We start from the raw sequence: 25,046 nt of genomic DNA, 5'->3' as shown, positions 1-25,046 counted from the left end.
CACACCTGATTCCGGTGTTGGAACCTCATGCGGTAACTAAACTAAGGCATTTGGTCTTAGGGGATGCAATCATGAAAATCCTAAAACCCCCCTGTTCGAGATCTGTACTTGGTTTTGGTAGGTTGTAGATATTTTATTTGATAATCATTAACTCAGTGGAAGGTTTTTCAGAAGTGTTTGATGATTCGTAGAAGATTTGTCAGTATTCAAGGTATCCAGAAGATTAGGGATAAGAGAATTTATTATACCTAAAAGTTAGGATAAAAGGCGAATTAACCTTTCATTTCTCACTTTGCATTCGAAGCGAGAGAGCGGGGAACATGGAGAACGAGAATTTGTAGACATTTTGAGCGATATCCAGACTTGGTGTGCAATCTTGCATATGGTTGTAAGGTATTTCTCAATTAACACTCTTTCAATTTGAAGCTTAAATTGTTGGATATGGCATCTTCTAGTATTGTGACCCCATTGGTGTTAGATGTGACTGAACAGGCTAGAATAAATTTCAAAGAACATCCTTATAAGTCCATGGAAGATGATTCAATCAATTCATTTTCATTAATCCCATATGGATTTTAACATATGGAGGACATTAGGGTTTACATTCACTATAACATTGAGGATCTTGGGGATGCCCAAATGCTGAAAGTATACATAGAGCACATGATTGACAAAATGAGAAGCCTAAAACCAAAACTCAAGTCACTTGAGGATAAGGGTTTAATGCAATTTATCAACTTTTTAGTGTTTGATGAACCAGAGTGGGTTCAGTATATCCTAAGCAGAATGCATGACGAGTTCATGTGGCTTGACAAACCCTATAAGATTACCAAGAGTGCAATTAAGGCGGTGACTTGTTTGAACGCAGTCGATGAGGTGCTTTCTTTGAGGAATGTTAAGAACCAAATAGTAACTAAGGTTGTTGGTTCCCAATTTGATAAAAGGTTGATGACAATTAGTGATATTATTGAATATGATGTCAGGTTTGCATCAATGGTGATGGGATACAAAATATATCATTCTAGCTGAGATAATTCAGTGTCCGTTATGACCATATATGCAACCTATCAGATGTTGAAGGAAGATAAGAAATATGAATTATGTGAGGTGATCCAGAGTGAGCTATTGAGAAACTTGATGAAAATCAAATAGGATAAGAAGAATGTATTTAAATTTAGATTCAGGATGCTGATGATGCAGCTTCTAGAAGGGATTCAGAATGTTGATAGTGATTGTGTTCATGACTTAACTAATTGGTGTCATTTTTTTGGCGTGTGTGGATATAATTTAGGTCTGGTGCTATCTAGGTTATGGACCATTTTCATGAAACGTGTTGGTGGATCCTTCTGATGTGCTTTCGGGATGTTTTTGTTGGCATATGTGCAAAATATGTTGACATGATGATATTGTGTTGTCATTGATGTCAATATGATGAAAGAATGAACTGGTAATATGCTCAAGAGAGAACCGGTAATATGCTGAAATAGTGAACCGGTAATATGCTGAAGAGTGAACCGGTAATATGATGAAGAGTGAATAGGTTTATTGAAGTTAAACAACTGGCAAAGTGAATCGATATAATGATGAGAACCGGTATATGTGCTAAAGGTGAAGCGGTTTAATATGGTATGACTACCAGTTGGTAGTCTTAACTTCAAGGTTTCTGATTGAAGTGTTTTGAGCCTGTGTGATTCAACCGATGGCATTATGTGTTGAGTTAGCATTGTAATGGAGATCATATCGTGTTGCCACGTCAGTCTCGTGCATGTGAAGGATCTTGCATGAAGGAGATTGATCCTATCTACCTCGGGAATGTGCAAAGTCTCTGCAAATAGTGGAGAACATGTGATGGGTTATCACCTCCAAGAAGCGATGAAGAATGAACGATGGAGAATGTCTTGAGATCTGTTCAAGACCATTGTATTCAAATGCAAAGTGTTCAATGGTCAGGATTGAACCGACTGAATTGCTCAACCTAAATGTTTAGGGTTTAGGGTTTATGTTACCGACCTATCTGTTTCCTATAAGGTCAATGTTGTGTTTCATGTTGAAGTTGTTGTAAAATGTTGTGTGTGTATCTAAGTGCAAAGATATGTGATTCTTGCTAGACCAGATAAGAGGGTTGATACCTGCAGAGTGTGTATGTAGAAGAAAGGAACTAAAGCAGGCCTGCATTGCTATTGAGTGCTATTACCAGATCATTGTAATACCTGTTGATATCTAATCACTTCAATAGTTGGAAAATCCCTTAATAGGGTAGCTTTAACCAACTTGTTGTAAATCCTTTAACAGGGCGACTCAAAGCCATTGAGTTCATAAAATCTTCTAACAAGGTAACCCTTAACAAGGTTTAACCCTTAACCGGGTATTCTAGCCATCCCTTAACCAGGTGATCCCTAAGAAGATCAGTTCCTAACAGAACCTGTTGTAATAGTCTTTAATCGGACTAGGCTTCTAACAGAGTGGACTTCTAAAGAGTTCAAAAAAAGCTTGTGGGTATTCATCCCCACTATGGTTTTTCCCAGTTGGGTTTCCACGTGAAAAATATGTGTGTCATATGTGATGTCCTTTTTATGTGATGCTTTGTTGTTTTCTGCCAAGCGGTGAATCATGTTGATCTAGCAAGTTATTATATTTCTGATGATAGATTACCTATTTATGCACTAGGATAATGTGGAAATGAGGGTGTAGGTTGTGTGGTAAGATAAGTGTTTCCGGTTTATATCTTTCATAGTCTCATTGTTCTTAACTGGTAGTAATTTGGTTTATGACAGGTGTTAGTGATTGCCAGTCAAGTTCACTGTGTGCAGTCAAACCGGTTCAGGAAAAGTTTTTATACCTATACTGATTCACCCCCCCCCTCTTAGTACTGGTTTGGTATTCACTATTCATCATTGTGTTATTAGTTTTATTGATTGGATGATGTTTGTTTGTCCTTAGGCTAACATGTTTTATGATTTTGTTTTAGGATTATGTAATGGATGTATTGAATTATCATTTGGGTGGCTGACCTAATTATTTAGGTTCAGGGCTTGTATAAATATATGTAAGATCTCATTGTAGATCGTAGGCAAGGAGTGAATAATGTAATATTCATTTGTGCAAAGGATTTGATCTATCATAGGTGATCGAGTTGTGTTTATGAAAGAGGTTTTACACCTCTGGTATTGAGCTTAACTAGAACTATAATTTTGCATGTTTGATGCTATCATAGCCAATTCTTCTTTCTAGATTGTTGTCCAAATAGTTTGAGGTGGTTGACCTCTTTTGTAGTCAATGAGACTCCATTGTGATGAGCAGTGCGCTCTAGGCAGTGTGCCTTCCTGCATGTGTAGGCCCCTATTGTAATCATATACTTTCTACATAATTATCATCTGATTGTGGGTACGGTTTCCCACCATGGTATTTCCCTTTACCGGGTTTTCCACATACAAATCATGGTGTTATGTGTTATGGTTGTATGGTATTGATTCTTTGGTTTTTAATTATGCTTAAATGCTTTATCAGTTATTCCGGTATCTATTTTCTTATATTTTGGTAAAAGGTTTTAAGTGCTTTAATTCATATAATTTGTTGACAACTAATTCACCCCCACCCCCCCCTCTCAGTTGTCCACTAGTTATCCCAACAGCTTCATGGGAGGGATGTCCAAAACCAAGCCCTTGATGGTTAACATTAGGGGTTGGATCAATAGGTCTTTTGATTCCCTACTCTTCTTGGCCTAGTTCGTCACCTTGGTAATTTTATTTCTGAATAGCCCACTTGTGGGCTGCGGGATTTTTCTCTTTGAGATAATTGAGGCAAGTGTCATTATCTATGGAGACATCTTTAAAGAGCCATTGGTTAATACCTCCCTCTATTTCCTCATGATTATGTGTAGGGGAAAAAGCAAGACTAGGCTAACATGTCCTAATCCTACCTTTTGACACACATTGTGAAATACGAAAGAGCCTAGAGGTATCACACAATTGGCTACTTCTTTTTGTGAAAGAGAGAGCCACGGGCTACCTATTATGGTTTCTATTCCTTTGTTGTAATTGAAAGATAAAATGATGCAAGTTCAATTCCTAACCCCAAAGTGCAAGTATGAACTAATAACAAGATTGCAGAATTGAAGTTAAACAATGGAAAGTTGTAAACACAAGGACAACGCAAGAATGCAGATGCGTACCTAGAGTTAAAATCTGAGTGAAAATGTTCGGGATGGGGGCGCAGGCGCCACTGTCCTGATTCTGCTCCTGAAACTGCTCCTGAAAATGATGTTTGGTAACCTGAAAAGCTGTCTGAAACTTGCTGTCTAACAGAAGGACCAAAGCGCCCAACGCCCCTGTCCCAAGGACCAGGGCACCTAGCACCCCTATCCTGGCAGGACCAGGGTGCCCCACACCCCTGTCCTGGTCTTTTGCCCTGAAATTTGGTGTGAAGTTCTGTCTCGGTCTGCTTCCATCAGATCTGCAACTTGCGGCGTCGTCTGAATCAAGAAACCTGCACTTATATCTGAAAAGGTATGGTGGGCGGCTATATAGGGTTTTGCCTTAGTCAAACCCCCGCTTTGGTGATTTCCACCTCCACGAATAGCCAAGTTGTATTGTAAAAGTAGTGTGTGTGCAAGATCCTAAAATGCAAGTAAGCAAACTAGAGCAACCTAGAAAGTAAACCCTAATTGCTTGTAAATGATAATGTAAATGCTCCAAATCAACATGCCAAGTGATCTAAAGCATGAATACAAATGATATAATGAGGCCTATGCAAAGACATGAAAACAACATGAAATCATACCCAACCCCCAAGGGAGGGGTACAAGCCAATCTTCAGTCGGTGATCCCTTATTGCTCTTCAATGCCTTCAAAGCCCTAAATGGATGAATGAAATTAATGAATGCTTGATGGATGGATGTTGAATGTTGTTGAAGTCTTAAAGATCTGCTCTTTCGCTACATGGAAGGTCCCCTGAAAACCAAAATCCAGATCCTTTCAAATGAAGAAAGAGAGCTCTTATATATGAAACCCTAGGTCTTAATTTCAACTTTTGGCCGACCTAGAGATTGAATCTCCCACCAATTTCTTGGGGTTAAGATTTATTTTATGATTGGATTGCGCTCCTAAAATTTCAGGAAAAATGTCCAGGACCATGTGCACTCTGGGCGCCATGGTCCCATCAACTTTTCACCAAATTTTCAGGGCCGTCGGATATGATTATTTTAGAGCGAATCCTGAAGTTACAGGTGATTTCAAGATGTTTTGACCCCCGAAATCAAGCCCCCAAGTTCAAAATAGGACCTAATTAGGGTTTTTGATTAAATGATGTATTAGAGGAATGAAAGGGGCACACTTTAATGAAAGGGCCCAACTGGAAGATGATTAAATAGGACCTTAGACCTAATTAATTTGATTAATTAAGTGCTAAAGGGGAAATGCAATGTAAAATGCAAAATGCGCCAAGACGGGTGCTAAACTAGGTGTGAAATTGTACTGCTTTAGCAAGTGCGTACAATTTACGATGCTACATTTAGCCCCCACTTTAGCGGTCATATGAGTACTACGTGCATATGCAAGATAAAGTACAGGAAAGTAAACATTATTTGAAAAAGGATATATCCATAAGTCTATCAAATGAAGCCCCTAGCGGTATTTGCAGTACACAGTTAGGAACCGCACCCTACAAAACACACGTTAGATCACAAAATCACCTAATACTTACTAAGGAAAGTGATGAAATTTGTGAGTAGCTATATGCCCCCCCTGTTTCGGCTTGCTTATTAGGGAGGTGAAATAGGATAGCATGTTTACTTACGACAAATTGTGTGAGATATTATTGATGAGAGATGTTCACTGAAGAGATTTCATCAGAGCACGTTTTGGAACATCCAGGGAATAAGCGAACAAAAATATGATTCCTACGCAACAAACGGTTCGGAAATCGCATCTCCCAAACTCAAGTTATGATGAAATGAGTGATAGAGGAAAATTAGGGTTTTGAAACCAAAATGAAAATATATACCTTGAAAGTGACTATTGCATTTGTCACTTTGTTGATTTCTGAGTATTGTTTATTGCAGTGGAGCCCACATAGCCATCATCATGCCTTCATGATGGCTGGAGCGTCCCACGAGGATGGAGATCATGCGATAGGCCATGATCGATGACGAGCCACTGGACGAGGTGAGTTCACTAAACTTTGACTTTGACTTTCTGCATTTCTGTTGACTTTGAGTTTCTGTGATCGAATGCGGGCCCTAGAATCAGACCCTCAGTCCCACCCAGGGCACCATGGTCCTATCAGGGCGCCATGGTCCCTGAAGGGTGCCATGGTCCTCTGAGGGCACCATGGTCCCTGACAGATCGCCATGGTCCCAATCAGGACTTGGCAAGGGGTGTCAGGGTTAGCTTTCGATGTTCGACAGTTTTCATTTTTTGCATAGATGATTTTGATGATTGAGTACTGATTACACTGATGTTTTTGCATCGCAGGGTCTCCCATACATGAGAGAGCACACTGCGGGGCAGATTCTTCACAGTCTACGAGATCAGATTCCCCGGTTGACTCAGGCAGAGAGGGATACACTATTGATAGTAGGTTTGTGGTATGCGATCCTTATGCTGGCCATTCGATTCCATCCTACGATGTTGATGGCACTTATGGAGCGATGGAATCCTGACGCATGTACATTCCATCTCCCAGTAGGAGAGATGATGGTTACACTTGAGGATGTGTACCACATACTTCACCTACCTATCAGAGGAGCTACCGTGACATACGCGACCGATCGGTCAGCGGAGGACCATCAGAGGGAGCAGATATACTGCATAGGGAGAGTCATGCCGAGTGAGATGAGAGGTCGCATCATGGTCAATTGGCTCTTACATCCTACAGTAGAGGTGCCCCTTGTGAGACGTCTTATGATTGCCATCATTGCACTAGCCGTCTGCCCTAATGGGTGAGGTACGCACATGCATGGGGGTCTCACATGGTGCATCAGGGCTATGGAGAGACATAGGAGAGTATATGCCTGGGGTTAGAGTATGCTTGCACATCTCTATCACGACCTTGAGGAGTATGTGTTTGGACAGGGTTGTAGCTTGATGACATGCACACTTTTGCAAGTGTGGATATTTGAGCACTTCATATGCACCAAGCCTGTCGGCTATCCGATGAGTGCGGCTAGCGAGCGGCCTAGGGTGTTTGCCTATCCACTTACCAGTGAGTGGAGATTTGGGGATCTACTATATTGGAGAGTGACATTCGATAGATTGACAGCTGAGGTGACAGTATGGAGACCATATCTGCAGATGCACAGATGGGATGGAATAGAGAGGCAGCAAGCATGCTTATAGAGGAACCGCCTACTGAGAGGATGATACTCACATATCATAGTCCCATTCTACTTTGACCGAGTACGGAGGCAGTTTGGGCTAGAGCAATGTGTTCCAGCCGATGTACCTATCTATACTTGACACTCACGAGTCCTTCCTAGACCCAGAGCAGTAGCGAGACCTACGATAGATGATATCGAGATTACAGATATAGAGGGGTCTGATCAGGATGTGGTCACTGATTACTCCATAGATCCCAGAGCACAACGCAGGTATCTCTCATGGTTTGTGAGGACATACCCAGGGCCTATCTTTCCACCAGATTACCTGATAGGCCATACAGGTCCATGGAGACATGGAGACTGAGATGAGGATCAGGGATCCAGATTGGAGGAGCTAGAGGAGGGAGAGGGTCATGAGGAGAAAAGAGATCCTAATCCACCCATAGGAGATCAGCCTAGTGCCAAGGAGGAGGAGGAAGGAGAGGAGGATGACATAGATAGAGATGATGATGAGGAGAATGAGGATGTGGGTGAGGATGCAGATGAGGATGAGGATGATGAGGAGGAGGAGGATAGAGATGATGAGGAGGAGTCAGATGCAGCTCCCCACCATTCAGGAGATGATACCATAGCCTTGGATCCTCCTCATATTCCCCAAAAGGGGGAACACGAGGCGATACGGAGACCTGTACCCATTGGGCACATATCATTTGAGCGTGGGGAGTCTAGTAGTTCCCAGTCACAGATGCTACCATATCACGATCCCTACTGGCATGAGGGAGATCTAGGTATAGTAGGTTTATATTCATTGATTAATGTTTTGATGATATAGAATGGTACTAATACAAAATCTATTCTACTACTACAGCTAATGTGCAGGAGTGGCGTTCCTTGATCTAGCAAGCAGTGACAGATACTTCCATGATGGCACAGATCCCTAGTTCCTCACAGGTTGCTTATAGGCCTCAGGGGAATGCGGGTCGGCATGAGGACTTGTTTTCCCCATTTCGAGTACAAGTGGAAATATGGAGGGAGAGAGAGAGAGTTCTATCAGAGGACCTTCAGCGGGCACAGCGTGACCTAGCAGCAACTCAGGCCGAGGCTACCTCGTATCGCGTGATCCTTATGGATAGGGATCATAGGAGTTCCTCTCGGAGTCATTCACGGTCTATATCACGCTATACACCTATGGGTCCACCTTCATGGCCGGATCAGGAGGGAGCATCTAGTCATCACTCTCCAGCCACTAGCCCTAGGGATAGGAGATGATCTCATGATGTAGGATAGGTCACATTTTGGATGTATAGTGACCTACTTTTGTATATGAACACATGATCCACACACACACACACACATATATATATATATATACACATGCTTCTCTTTGTCTCAAACGTGTTATCTTTAATGTCTAAAACAATGTATATCTTGATTAAAGTTAATACATTTGGTAGATGTACATATATGTTCTGAATTTTAATTTCCATGTGATTGATTTTTCAATGCTCCATGATTAAACTGATACATGTGTGACTTGACTAAATAAAATATTTAATCAAGTACTACATTGATGATAGAGAAGAAATATGTGTTAAGCCTAAGAATCATATAAGTAATGTGATTTAATTTGAATTTAAACACAACATGATACAATTCTACTTAACACATAAAGACATTGTATAATATGCCAGCATAATGGAAATGTAAATCTTTTGAAATTTACATAAATGAATTCAAGACAAACTATAGAGTAAAGAAACACGCTTGTCAAGAACAAAGCAATATAGATTAAACAAAATATCACTTAATTCTATTTGCTCTAACAAAGATATGCTAACATATTATCCAATTTTGAAGAAGTGAAAAGAAGATAGATGAAATGAAAGATAAGGAATGAGGAATTAAGCATAGTATCTACACAAGTGCATAGCATTTATAGGTTCTTTAAGAGGTGTACCGTCTACATCCGCTATTTTGTAAGCACCTGATCCATAATCTTCAATAACAATATACGGTCCAAGCCAATTAGGACTAAATTTTCCCTTTTCTTCAGGTAAGGCATTCACATTGCGTTGATTCTCATAGAGAACTAAGTCACCTACTGAGAAGGAACATTGAATAACCTTATCATTATAGCTTCATTGTAGAGTTTTGTGATACGCTTGAATATGCTCAAGAGCATTTATACACTGTTCATCAAGCATCTCAAGCTATTGAAGTCTTTGTTCTCTATAAGAGTCATCATCTACTATACCTTTGAGAGAAACTCTAAGTGATGGAATCTCTAACTCTAAAGGCATAATAGCATTAGCACCATAAACAAGATTATAAGGGGTGGTTCCTGTAGCAATTCGTACACTTGTTCGGTAGGTCCAAACAGCATAAATTAGCTGAGTACTCCAATCCTTACCATGCTTATTCACGGTTTTGCGAAGAATTTGTTCAATTATCTTATTGGATGATTCGGCTTGACCATTTGATTGAGGATAGTATGGTGTAGAAAATCGATGTTTGATATGATATTTCTCGAGGAATTTCTTCACGTCCTTGTTCTTAAATGATGTGCCATTATCTGAGATTATAGTGGAAGGTATCCCGAATCGAGAAATAATGTTTTCTAGAAGAAATCGACAAATCACTTCAGCAGTAGTAGAGCGAAGGGGAACAGCTTCTACCCACTTTGTAAAGCAATCTGTTGCAGTTATAATGAAAGTATGTCCTTGAGATGAAGGAGGAGAGATTTTACCGATGAGATCCAACCCCCATGCAGAGAAAGGCCAAGAAGCTACATGAGAACGAAGTTCTTGGGCAGGAGCATGAATCAGATTATTGTGTTTTTGACATTGATGACTTTTCTTAACAAATGAAAAAGAATCCTTCTGCATAGTTTGCCAATAATATCCCATACAAAGCAACCTTTGAACCAAGGATTTTCCTCCAAAATGCCCCCCACAGGCACCTAAATGTGCCTCTTCAAGAGCAATAGGGATTTCCGATTTGTTAAGACAGTGAAGAAGAAGACCGTTATAACCCCTTCGGTAGAGAACATTAGAAAGAATGATATATCTAGCGGATAGCTTGTGAATTCTAGCCCTAGTGTTCCTATTAGTGGAATCAGGAAAGGTACCATCGGTTAAGTATCTTACGATATGCGAATACCATTCATCTGAGTCTATAAAGTCACAACATGTCACCAAGCTAGAATAATCTTCAATGGCTGGAGAAATAAGGTTGTGAATAATAAATTGAAGATCAACCATAGGGTCCTCTAAAGATACAAGAGAAGCCACACATGCCATTGCGTCCGCATGTCGATTATCTTTTCAAGGAACAGGTTCCATGGTATAAGAATCGAATTTTTGTAACAAAGAGATAGCAAGGTCTTTATATTGTGATAATTTGTCTTGTTTCGCTTGATACAGTCCTGTTACTTGTCTTATAATCAATTGAGAATCTCCATAAATATGTATGTGCTTTACATTCAAAGCCAAGGCTGCCTTTATTCCTGCTATAAGAGCCTCGTACTCAGCAATGTTATTGGTACATAGGAAATTGAGACAATAAGATAAGGGAATGGATTTCTTTGTAGGAGAAATTAGAACAACACCTGCCCCCGATCCTGTATGACACTTAGAGCCATCAAAGTACAAATCCCAAGTTTCATCTTTCTCTGTACAAAGAATGAAGTCGTTGGGAAAAGACTTAGGGTTAGGGAAGGAGAAAGGTGAAGGGGCCTCTACTAAGTGATCGGTCAACGCTTGCCCTTTAATTGCTCTTTGTGAAACAAATTTAAGGTCAAATTCAGTTAACATCATAACCCACTTAGCTAAGCATCCTGATAAATCAGTTTTAGAGAAAAGATGCTTCAAAGGATCAAACTTTACCATGACGTGGACTTCTGAATTTAAAAGATAATGTCTCAATTTCTGAGTCGCAAACACCAAGGCCAAGCATTGTCTTTCTATCGCAGAATATTGGGTCTCATAATCGAGTAAGGTACGACTTATGTAATAAAACAGACACTCCTTACCATCTTTATCATATTGTGCCAATAATGTTGCGAGAGCATGAGAGGAAGCAGTTGTATAAAGAAGAAAGGGCTTAGAAGGTTCGGCAGGTCGAAGGATAGGAGGATTAGCCAAATATACTTTTAAATCTTCAAATGCTTGCTGACAATCTTCCCTCCATTGAAAAGTGATATTCTTTTTGAGAAGTTGAGTAAAAGGAAAAGTACGATCTGCAAGTTGAGATACAAACCTACGAATAGCTTGAATCTTTCCTTGTAAGCTTTTGAGTTAAGACACATTTCTAGGAGGTGGCATGTTGACAATAGCATCTATTTTTTAGTGTCCACCTCAATCCCACGATGCGAAACTATGAATCCTAATAGTTTTCCACTATCCACACCAAAAACACATTTTCAGGGATTCAAGCGCATGTGATATTTACGAATTCTTTCAAAGATTTGACGAAGGATCTTAATATGATCTATACGAAGAATGGATTTGGCTAAAATATCATCAACATAATCTTCTAAAATCTTATGCATGTAATCATGAAAGATAAGGGTCATCGCTCGTTGATAAGTTGCACTGGCATTTTTAAGTCCAAAAGGCATCATCACCCAACAAAACGTACCCCAAGGAGTAGTGAAAGCAGTTTTGAATTGATCTTGAGGATTAATGAAAATTTGATTGTATCCTGAAAAACCATCCATGAAGGATAACAAAGCATGTCCTGCTGTAGAATCAACTATCATGTCAATGTTTGGGAGAGGAAAATCATCTTTTAAAGAAGCCTTATTTAAATCCCGAAAGTCGGTACACATTCTTATTTTATTATCCGATTTAGCCACAGCGACAATATTTGAAATCCACGAGGAATAATCAATAGGCTGGATAAATCCAGCCTCCAATAATTTTTCTCATCCAAACATTTTCCAATTTTAATAACTTTTTCTTCATTGCAAGGATCCATCTTAACATCAATGGTGTCACTTATGAGAAGATTACTTTGTTGAGGAGTATCCTTTAACTGAGGGAATTCTTCCACAGTCTCATCATTATCAGTCTCTTTTCCAAAATAAGCTTCAGTGTTCAAACAATAAGGAAATCCCCTATTGTGATGATAACGAGGAAGAGTGTCATATGCTCTCAAAAACTCAGCTAAAGCATCATCAGTAGGAAAGAAATCCAAAGCACAGGCACACGAAGAATCCCCATCAATATACTCAGGGTGTCTCATTGGTAGAGATGTAGAAATAACATTAACACTAATACATGGTCTTTTAGAAGCTTTAGTGCGCTTGCAGGGACTATAACCAAGTCCAAAGGTCTCATCATAAAGATTATTCCCTAGAGGAACCTTTATCCCTTGTTCATGAGCACCACAACCATTTCCATTATACCCATATTTAGCTAAAATATGAAAACCATGACCATAACGATTAGCCATTTCAGAAAGAGAAGGGGGTTTTTCATAAGATAAAGAATCAAATTCTTCAGAATTAGAGGTGTGAGGAGAAGAAGTTTGAGAAGCGGCCACAAAATTATTGGTCATAGGTTCAGGTAAGACTGAATGATTTTTAGCTTCTTCCTTCTTTTTAACTTTAAGCTCTCTAGGAGGAACCCTATACTCACCTACAAAGGTGGGATTAAAATCAAGAGATCCCCAATCGTCTTCTATGAGAACCTTCTCAGGATCAAAAGCCTTTTCATGTGTAGATTCAAGTTGAGAAGAATCTTCTTCAGAAACTTCAAACTCATCCAAAGAATTTTGATCATCAGAAAGTGAGGATTCATCCATAGGTATCTTGTTTAAAGAGTCATCACTAGAAGAGGAAGGCTTAGAAGAACTCCCTTTGGAAGTAGATGTTTGCAAACAAGCTTGAAAATTAGTATCACCTATCAAGGTATATGTCTTATTGTTATAAATAAATTTAACTTGTCTATGCAATGTAGAGGGGACAGCTTGCATACTGTGAATCCAAGGTCTCCCTAATAACAAGTTGTATGTTAGATTTCCCGACATAACATGGATAGGAGTAGGCAAAGTAACAGGCCCCACTGTGAGGGGTAAGGTGATAATACCTAATGAAGACTTAGCCACATTATCAAAGCCTCAAATGGGACGAGAGTCAGGTTCAATAAGGGATGTATCCACATTCATCCTATGCAATAGATTAATGCTACACACATTAAGGCCAGAACCATTATCTACCAGTGTTCATCTTATAACAGTGTCATTTATGATAACCACAATCATCAAGGGATCATATTGATGTTGAATTTCACTAGTAGGCAACTCATCTTGAGTAAACACAATCTGAGCTTTAGGATTCATCACAGAGTTAACCAAAGACACTATATTACTAGATGTATTAGGTGGAGGAACATTCAAATCTTTCAAGGCATCTTGTAACATTTCATGATGAGTAGAAGAAGTTTGAATCAGATCCCAAAGGGATATCTTAGCAGGGGTAGCCTTAAGTTGTTCTATGAGATCATATTCCTTACCAAGAACTTGTGAAATACGTGGAGCTTGCGGAAGAATTGGTTGATGATTAGGAAGAGAAACTAGAGTAACAGGAGGAGGATTAGACGGTCTATTATTTCTAGTATGATAAGTATGGGCAACCGCATGATAACTCTCTCTAGTTAATTGCTTGGCATAACTATAAGGACTCATAGGTTTTCTTCCTTGCACAGTGATGATAGGTTTATTCAGAGTAAGAAAGGAATCATGACCATACCCTCCTTGGACAGTAAGGAGAGGTGATTTAGGAACTTGAAAGGTGGGAGAAGGATAAGCACCTTGGACTTCAAACAGAGGCTTATTATGCTCTTTCAGGTTTATCATGTTAACTAATTTAGAAGTTTTGTTCTTGTTTAAAGATTTTGATAAAGCCACAAAGTCATCAAGAGTATCATCCAACAAAGCATGATCATATCTATTAAAAGGTTTATCTTTTGATTCAAAAGGAGACATCTCTTCATAAAGGGGATCATTGAAAACAACCATGTTACTAGATTTAGTGGAAGAGTTGATAGGAATGTATCCTTGAGAGGAATCATTCGACTTATCTTTCTCATCACAACGAAATGGCATAGTAACAATGTTTATGAGTTTTTGGTAAAATGAAGGTTTGGTATCTTTAGGGTTCAAAAACTCATCTAAGGCTTCATCTAATTCATCTTGGCTATACTCATAATCGACATAATTGCATACATCATCATAAATATGAACATCTTGCAAATAAAAATCCGACATTTTGAAATAAAAGTTGCATAAAACTTAAACACACAATGTAAAAAAACAAAGAAACACACTCTTTTTTTTTTTTTCTTTTTTTTTTTGAAAATGAAACTTAAATGACACACACTAAATCTAGATCTAGATCTAACAAATGCAATGCAAGAGAAAGCAATAATAAGATTCACGTCGGGTTCACCAAAATGTGTAGGGGAAAAAGCGAGACTAGGCTAACATGTCCTAATCCTACCTTTTGACACACATTGTGGAATACAAAAGAGCCTAGAGGTATCACACAATTGGCTACTTCTTTTTGTGAAAGAGAGAGCCACGGGCTACCTATTAGGGTTTCTATTCCTTTGTTGTAATTGAAAGATAAAATGATGCAAGTTCAATTCCTAACCCCAAAGTGCAAGTATGAACTAATAACAAGATTGCAGAATTGAAGTTAAACAATGGAAAGTTGTAAACACAAGGACAAGGCAAGAATGCAGATGTGTACCTAGAGTTAAAATCTGAGTGAAAATGTTCAGGACGGGGGCGCAGGCGCCACTGTCCTAATTCTGCTCCTGAAACTACTCTTGAAAATGATGTTTGGTAACCTGAAAAGCTGTCTGAAACTTGCTGTCTAACAGAAGGACCGGGGCACCCAGCGCCCCTATCCTAGGGACCAGGGCACCTAGCGCCCCTATCCTGGTAGGACTAGGGTGCCCCACGCCCCTGTCCTGGTCTTTTGCCCTGAAATTTGGTGTGAAGTTCTGTCTCGATCTGCTTCCATCAGATCTGCAACTTGCGGCGTCGTCCGAATCCCGAAACTTGCACTTATATCTGAAAAGGTATGGTGGACGGCTATATAGGGTTTTGCCTTAGTCAAACCCCCACTTTGGTGATTTCCACCTCCATGAATAGCCAAGTTGTATTGTAAAAGTAGTGTGTGTGCAGACCTTATGTGTGTGCAAGATCCTAAAATGCAAGTAAGCAAACTAGAGCAACCTAGAAAGTAAACCTTAATTGCTTGTAAATGATAATGTAAATGCTCCAAATCAACATGCCAAGTGATCTAAAGCATGAATACAAATGATATAATGAGGCCTATGCAAAGACATGAAAACAACATGAAATCATACCCAACCCCCAAGGGAGGGGTACAAGCCAATCTTCAGTTGGTGATCCCTTATTGCTCTTCAATGCCTTCAAAGCCCTAAATGGATGAATGAAATTGATGAATTCTTGATGGATGGATGTTGAATGTTGTTGAAGTCTTAAAGATCTGCTCTTTTACTGCATGGAAGGTCCCTGAAAACCAAAATCTAGATCCTTTCAAATGAAGAAAGAGAGCTCTTATATATGAAACCCTAGGTCTTAATTTCAACTTTTGGCCGACCTAGAGATTGAATCTCCCACCAATTTCTTAGGGTTAAGCTTTATTTTATGATTGGATTGTGCTCCTAAAATTTCGGGAAAAATGTCCAGGACCATGTGCACTCCGGGTGCCATGGTCCCGACAACTTTTCACCAAATTTTCAGGACCGTCGGATATGATGATTTTAGAGCGAATCTCAAAGTTACAGGTGATTTCGAGATGTTTTGACCCCCTAAATCAAGCCCCCAAGTTCAAAATAGGACCTAATTAGGGTTTTTGATTAAATGATGTATTAGAGGAATGAAAGGGGCACACTTTAATGAAAGGGCCCAACTGGAAGATGATGAAATAGGACCTTAGACCTAATTAATTTGATTAATTAAGTGCTAAAGGGGAAATGCAATGCAAAATGCAAAATGCAAAATGCGCCAAGACGGGTGCTAAACTAGGTGTGAAATTGTACTGCTTTAGCAAGTGCATACAATTTATGACGCTACAGATTAATTTCACCCTGAGATTGAAAAGTGGTGGAGCCACATTGTTGGACTACAATTTTTTTCTTCTTTTTCTCGTTGGTAGGTTTCCCATGAGCATGTGGATCTAGAGGTAATGCTCCTACTATAAAAGTTCCTTGCAAGGCATACTCACCACAACCAACATCATTGATCTTGATTTGGGAGAAGTATGATGAAATGGAAGTCTTTCCTTTTGCAGCAGTAAGTATGCCCTCAGGGTCAACATATGAGGAGGATGATGGGTTTTGAGAAGATCCAATGTTAATGTCTAGGAAATGATGGGAATACGGTGAAGAACCTTGAAGAGTACAACAATACTCAAACAGTTGGGTGTCACCATGGATTATGATTTCACAGCCTTGATATGGGAATTTGATACAATTTATGATATGTGGAAGGGATGGCCTGCATGGCATGGATCCATGGACGACCAAGAAAGATATTAAATGGAAAACCAAGATCAATGGTGTGGCATAATGTGCTTTGTGTTACCAGGCCCACCTGAATTAGAAGATTGATCATCCCCATAGAGCTTCTCTCAATATTGTCATAAGTCTTGATAGTGATGCATTAGTTATGCATATTTGCAACTGTGTACCCCACTTAAGTAACAAAGTTCAAGGAAAAACCATTATCAATTAGTACCCATTTAACCTTATAGTGTTTTACGATGGCTTCAATATCGAGCGGGTGAATATGATCAGGGTCTGGGACCATAGCATCAAACTGTGTGAAACTAAGGTGGTACATGGAAGATAGGTGAGCTACCATATCTTGGAATTGCATAGGGTTTATATTTAGAGGTACGCAAACCTCTTTCAATGTTTGGTTGAGAATATCTTGATGAGTAGGTGAGGATTTAAGAAAATCTAGGATGGACATCTATGCAGGGGTTTTCCATAGGTGTTCAAAGATATTATACTACATAAACATAGGCACTATTGGGACAGTGTTAGGCATGGGACCCCCAAGAACTAACATAGAATCTCTCCTAGTGGTTACCGCACATTGGGTATCAATCCCTTTAACATGGATTATATTGACATGATTTTCTACCTGAGTAATGTAACCTATCGTAGGAACATAATTGAAGGGCACATTATTGTTGTTGGTTGTATGAACCTAATTTGGATTAGATGTGCTAGCTTCACCTTGATGTTTGGGGAGATCATTCTTATACATACCAAGATTAGCATTTGGGGACATTCCCGTGATAGGGTCAACAAAAATTTTACCCTAGTCGATGAGGTCCTAAACCAGGTGTTTGAATTTCATGCACTTATTCGTGTCATGACCCTTGATGTGATGATAGGCACAATATTAATTATCTTTATACCAATCAAGTTTGAGTTTGGAGTCATCGAATGGTTGCGTTCGAGGATACACAGCCATGTTATGTTTCTCCATGCATTTGAAATGACATCCAAAGGTTCAACCATGGGTGTAAATTGGTGACGCGGGCCATTTTGACCTATTTGACAAGGAGGAGCTTGGGATATGGTGATTGTGTTTGTCCTATTGGCCTATGCATTTTGTGTTTGCACCTGCGATTGTTGATGGGAAAGAGGTGGTGAGTTGATATGCATCATCGGAGATGGATTGACATACAATTATTGTGGAGGATTGGCATATGTTTGTGGGGGTGGTGGCTTTGTAGCTAGATCAAGCATGGAGACATTAGTTTCGATATTGTAGTGATACTGAGCCACAAAATGCTCTGATAGGTTGGTAAACGTAGTGATAGTGTCGAATGGAAACTTGGAAAACCACTCAAGAGTACGTCCACTGAGACTTTTGGAGAACAATCACAAAGATAGTTATCACACCACGACACTTGCTAACAAGCTATAAAGAACTCTTTGACATGATGGCATGGATCACCCTTCCCCTTGTATTTATTGAACTTGGGTGTTTCAAAGTATTTGGGAAAAGGAATTGTCATTATGGATGTCAAATGGATAAGGGTAAATCTCATTAAATTTGAAGACATATTCAAAGCTATTGTCTTAGAATGCTTTTAGAGCTACTTTCATTTCTTCCCATTTAGTATTGACCAGAAAAGGGTCAAGAGATAAAGTAGAAGATTGGTATCGAGATATTTGGTATGACACCTAATGTGAATGAAGATAGTTCAGTTGTTATGGTGGATTCTGATAGCTTGTCAAATTTTGATAGTCAGGGACATGTTGTTGAGCAAGTGGTTATTATTGATATTAAGGTGGTTGCGAGTACGTCACAACATTCTATTGTGGAGCGATGGGTTGTTGCTAGTACTACCTATTTGGAAATTGTTGAACTTGAGGAGTGCCACCTTGGAGATAACTACCCCTAGTATAGTTAGGTTGCATGTTAGATTAGACATTATACGATGGGGGATTTGAACTAGCACCACCAGGTAATTAATGAGTATTTGTGATGACATAGGACAAAGGTGGTGCTTGCAAGTAACTAAATCATGATTGCAAGATGAAAGGTTGGGAAGTCACTTGCAGTTGATATTGTGGAGCACTAACAATTTGTAGCATTGATTGTACAAGTAGGGGTATAGATGATAATATTATTGTGTAACACATGCCACCAATCATAGTATGCATGATAGATGATGGTGGATAGCCTAGCATTCCTGTAGTCCAAGCTGGTAGTTGTGTAGATGACACATTTATAGGTCGAGTGACTAGATTGGTTAAAGGTGTAACATGGACCACACTAGAGGTCATGGGCATCTAAGCCATCAAAGGGAGTGATGTGGTAAGCTATATAGACAACACATAAAGTGATGTATTGTAGATACCCCCTCTTCAGAGTGGAGGTGGTGCAAGTGTTGACAAGTTAGTGTAAAAAGTTTGATAGTGTCATCCAAGGGTACTATACACTGGATGACACTAGTGTAGTTGGTAATTGAATTTATTGATGTATTGGGAATGATGTTGGAGGTTGTTATAATGACATCTGTTGTTGAGGATTTCTTGTGGACTTGCGATCACATGTGCATTAGGTGACACAACAGTCATGCATTGGGTGACCATGTTAGCAAAAATGAGACTCTTATAAATATATAATTTATTATACCATTTGAGCATTATCTAGATTTGAAAGGAATTGGTTGATTAGATTGATTTGAGAGTTTGTCTCATTAGGTTTGTTGACCATAGTGTCATCAGGGATAGTAGGATTGAGTGGATTGTAGTTTATGGGAATTTCCCCTGACATGATAGGACTGACACCTAAATAAAGATTTGGTTACAAGTCTGGAAATCCTAATCCAAATTGAGAAGCTTGTTTCTCTATAGCTTGTCTAGAGCGAGACCAAGTGGTGATGGGAATGACCTAAAAAATGAAATGAGGAGATGATGAGAACACAACTCTAATGCCTAGGATTATATTAACTGTCTAATTAGATCTAACTAATAAGAAGAATGAAATGGGGAAGGAAGTGACGCCTGAAAAAGAGATGGAATGACTGGATGATCAATACTCAAATTATAATTTGGATAATGTCTAAGTAAAACAATATGATACTAAAGCTACTCAAGAGGATGCACTCAAGCAACAAAATAATTCAATGTGGGTCAAACCTCTAGCTTGAGGTGATGAGACCACAATGAATGGGAAGATGAAACTCTAGACATGATATAGTCAAAGAGTTACTAATGTCATATGAAAAAATGTAGACTATTTTGCAATTTGGGATGACTGAGACCAAAAGGATTGGGTTGATTTAGACTAATGAATTGAACACAAAAAGGATTTAGGAAAATTAGATGATCACTGAGGTGAAGAGAATGATACTGATGAAACAATTCAACTAAAAATAGAAAGGACTTATTTTGATTAAATAGATTATCCTCGACTTTAGAGAGACCAGTAAAATGGTGATGAGATATAAGCGACACAAGAAGGGTATTAATAATGGTGTTAAAAAGATGCAGAGTGATGATCAGGATGGGAATCGAAAGAAATGAGATAACAAAATGACAAACTGACAAAAGTCTAGTTGACAAAAACAAGGGTAAACCCAATGGACTAGAACTTAAACCTGTCACAAACCAATTTTGGTAGCATAACGAGGCAAAAGAGTGAACCCACTAAAGGAAGAGGCAAACCCGCCATAGTATGTATCAAACCCACTAGACCTAAGTTCAAACCTGTTATAGATATCAAAGACGAAAATGACAAGTGAACTTGATAGCGAACCTTTTGGACCAAGGTGCAAACCCTCTAGACTTAGGTGCAAACCTGTTATAGTTCCAAAGACTAAGGACTAGAAAAATAGATAGTGAACCCACCAGACTAAAGAGAAAACCCACGAGTCTTCAACATAAACCTACAAGAGTTTGAATGACAATGACTATGATAAGTATTTTAATCTATCTCAAAATAAAGTCATTCCTGCTATACCATAAAGAAAACCCACTACATGACAACAAATACTAGGAATACATGAAAGGTGATGTGTTTGATGACTTAGACTGATTTCAGAAAAAAAAATTATTACACAAACACAGTAAACACACAAATATGATAAATGCATGAACAATCTTGTACATCCTAAGTTGGTCAAATGACAATATTTATTGAATCCCACTTCAAAAATTAACCCGTAGCCACACTTATTCATATTAGATATCATAAAAGTCTAGTGACACTAGCTCCACTCCACGGCACCCACTTCTCAAGCACAATAAATTTTGGATTCCTAAAAATATGAAGATCTCAAGGAATTTGATATCTCAACTATGAACTGCGCAGTCAGTTCTGACCTCCTGCACCAACAAATAGAAAGATTGGGGCTACTAAAATGTTGGTTCATAGTGGGGGTACTTTCAGGGTAATTTGGTGGTTATACATTCGATGACTATCTCATTTAAAAGATATCCTAGCCTATTGAACACAAGTTTTTACATATCTGCCACACAAGCACCAAGGGATTTTGACTTTTGTCAAGACCATGAAGGAATTTGCATGTAGATATTGAGGGAAACTATTAGTATAACATAGCGACACCAGTTGATTATGGTTTTCTCCAAAATCATGAATATTTGTATAGTGGATTGGAAGAGTACCACTTTGGTCGTTCCCTCTCACCTGACCTTATCGGCTACTCGAGAGGCAAGCCCTTCTACCTACTAAATTAAAACCAAGCATCGCTTACACTTTTCTCTTGTACCCAAGATCACAACAACCAAGGGAGAGGATAGTGTGTGTTAGTAGTAGGTCCACTCTACAGATGCACAAACGTGTCAAACACATAAAACAGGGTTTTTTTTCCTTTGTAAAATTGAAGTGTGCTACTAGATTAACTAGAAGATACAATACAAAATTGCATGCAATTAAGGAAAAAGATGTGTTTTTTGCAAAGCATCCCTCTTTAGCAGTCCTATAACAAACTTGTCATTGTTTAAAGTATAAGGTCTTCAATTGGCGAGATAGTTGCACAAATGTTAGCGAAATCCAATCAAACAATGAAAGTTAGTGGGTTAGTAATAATCTAGATCAAATAAGCATTAAAGAAAAATGACAGTTAAAAAATAGACTTCAAACCCACTACATTACACCTCAAACCTGCTAGACCATACAAATAGCAAGCAAACCCACTAGAAAGCCTCAAACCCACTACAACACAATTCAAACCTGCTAAACTACCAAAGAAAGCTACAAACCTGCTATAGTAAACTTCAAACCTGCCATAACAAGTAGAAAACCTACTAGAGTAAGTATAAAACCCGTTATAATGTAGAATGCAACTAAAGGACCTAACACAAACAAATAGATCAAATAGTGAACCCGTTGGAACTACTTGTGAACCCGTTATACTGATAAAAAATGTAGAATAATAAAAAGATCCACCCGAGAACAAAAGACCCAAAAAAAATCTGCTAATGCGAACCTGCCATAGTTACATACAAACCTACAGGAGTACAGAAAAACTAGCAAAAAATATACCTTTCGATGAAATGGCGGGAATGTGTTCCTGCAGGAGTTGGCAGCGAACCCATTGTTGTTGCCCATGAACTTGCTATATTGTAAAATTTGTCCCGGTGATGAAACAACCTCTGCTAAAGAGAAAGTGTATCCCCGAAAATGTGCTTCTACCACCAAGTATAAAAAATCTGCACAATAAATCACTAAAAACAACAATAAAACATTAGAATGACCCACGAAATGGGTCCCACCGGGTGTGCTAGAAAATATGTGATGAAAATGTGGGTGCTAAGCAAAGTCAATTAAAAGTTAAACTAACTAATCAAATCAAACACAAATAAATCAAACACGTCAAGATAAGAACATTAAAATGGAAATAAAATTGGAAATAACAAATAAATGCAAACTAAAATCTGCTTCAATTTGAGAGTTCTTCAATTTGATCTATGCTCATGAAATTACAAATGCTCTATTTTTCTCCATGATTGATTATGTGAAAATGAGATTGATGAAAATGATATGCAAGGTGAGTGATGATTTCAACATTATGACGATATGATTATGAAAGAGTGGATGATTTGATTGGAAAATTGAGGATTTAAATGGAATTGGATTAGAGATGAAAGGAGGTTGAAAATGAGACACTTGTCCTCAAAGAGGAAAAGTGGCAAGCCTCAAGATGCCATGTGGAATGAGATTCCAAATGTCCTCAAATAGGCCAAGTGGCTCAACCTTGAGTGACAAGTGTCCTCAAAGATGACAAATTTCAAGAAGAGTCATGACATGTGTCCCAAGAGTCACATGTCCATTTTGGGGAATAACCACCCAAAATTAGAATATCTTTTCTAAATAAAAAGATATTTAGGAATGTGCACACATGTGGGCGAGGGAGATTAGAAGGGATAAGGTTGGTTAAATGGATAGGGTTAGTTAGAACCCATGGGTTAGGCTAGGGGTTGGGTTAGATGGTGGTTTAGGTTAGGAGACATGTGACTAAATTAATTAATTTAGAATTAATCAATTTAAGAATTAGAGGAAAAAGATGACATGAATTAAATTAAATAAATGAATTATTTTATTTAATAAAGGAAAGGTCTAAAGGGGGATATTAATTAATTAGAAGATTAATTAATTAATAGGCTATATGACACATTGTCATTAATTAAATTAATTTAGCCAGAGGGGATGGGATGCTAAATTTAATTAAATAAAATTAATTATTTTATTAATATAAGAGACCAAGGGAATTAAATTTGGTTAAATTGATTAGTAAAATTTATGTGTCTACATTTTGCCCTCTTCACAATGGCACTAAAATAGCTTCAGTGTGAAGAAAATAAAACAATTGGGACTCGAGGAAAAGGGGAGTGAGAAAAAGATGCACTAGACCAAATTGATGGCTGATAGAGGATGAGCGAAGGGGTGGCCCCTCGAGAGCGTGCACATGAAATGAGGCCCAAGAGGGAAGAGAATGAGAAATAGGACAAGGAGGCAAAAACGAAACTCAAAAAGGAGGCCATAAGAAGAAGATATGCTAATAAAGGCTTGGGAGGGGCCGGGATGATCAAAATGCATAGTTGGGGCACATTATATTTCCAAATTGGGCAAGATGAGGGTTCAAGCTCTGCAGAGATCTCTGTGAGATTTTAGTGCATTTGAGAGCTTGGAGTGTGCATGGATGAGATGGTTAATCAGATTTGATCGGGGCATCGGGTGGGTGTAGTCATGAGTGTCAGGCATCGTCAGACTTTGGATAGAGAGGTAGGATTAGTAAACCATCTCAATACTTATTATTTTTACACTATTTTTAGCATCTTCGGGGGGAAAACACACGTTCCCTCTAGATCGTGTCTGGCGGGTTCACATTAAGGAACCATAGGAACGCGATCGCAGGATCACGTAAGGTAGAATGTGAATATGGATAGCATAGGTTTGTGATCCTACCATAGTGACTTTGCAAACTCGACATGGAAAAGGGGACAGGGCATGGGAAAAGCGGGAACATGATCCCACAAAGGCAAGATTGCAAGGAGAATGGCGGGAATGCGTTCCCGCCAATGGAATTCCAATGGGTTTGTAAACCCATTGGAGTTGCAAAAAGGGGAAAAAAAGAGGGAAAAATAAAAAAGATTGGGTAATTCACCAAGAGGCAAAGAAGGGTAGGCTAGCATAGAAGGGAATCAAGTAAATTGGCTAGTTGCTATGTGATGTTTAGTGGAGTATGGATATGCTCGTGAGACGGGAGAGGTGCTCAACAGTATTGCAACTTGGAGTTGAGCTTAGCACTGCCAAGTGGTTGTGGATTGATGTCGTTAGCTTGGGCTATGTGACACTATTATAGGTGTGGGTGTGGGAGCACATTGCTATTGCACATCCAATGGGTTGATAGGACAAGGATCCGACATAGCTAGTAGTATATAATTGGGGAGTGGTACTTCATTATGAGGCGATGGATAATGTAGACTACTATCGAGTGATCTTTGGTAGGTTTGATGTGAGCACCATCACATGGAGCCAATACATTCTAATAGTTGCATGGCTAGAGGATCCTAGAAAAAACCCATATATGATCACGATAGGGTACATCATTAGGAGATGGGAGTATGTCATAGAGAGGTACAGTCCAGACCAAGTGCAGAGATAGTTTGGTTGAGTACAGGATGTACCTAAGGCACCACAT

This window comes from Cryptomeria japonica, chromosome 4, assembly GCF_030272615.1.
Source record: "Cryptomeria japonica chromosome 4, Sugi_1.0, whole genome shotgun sequence".
Lineage (NCBI taxonomy): Eukaryota > Viridiplantae > Streptophyta > Pinopsida > Cupressales > Cupressaceae > Cryptomeria > Cryptomeria japonica.
This window is presented reverse-complemented; position numbering follows the sequence as displayed.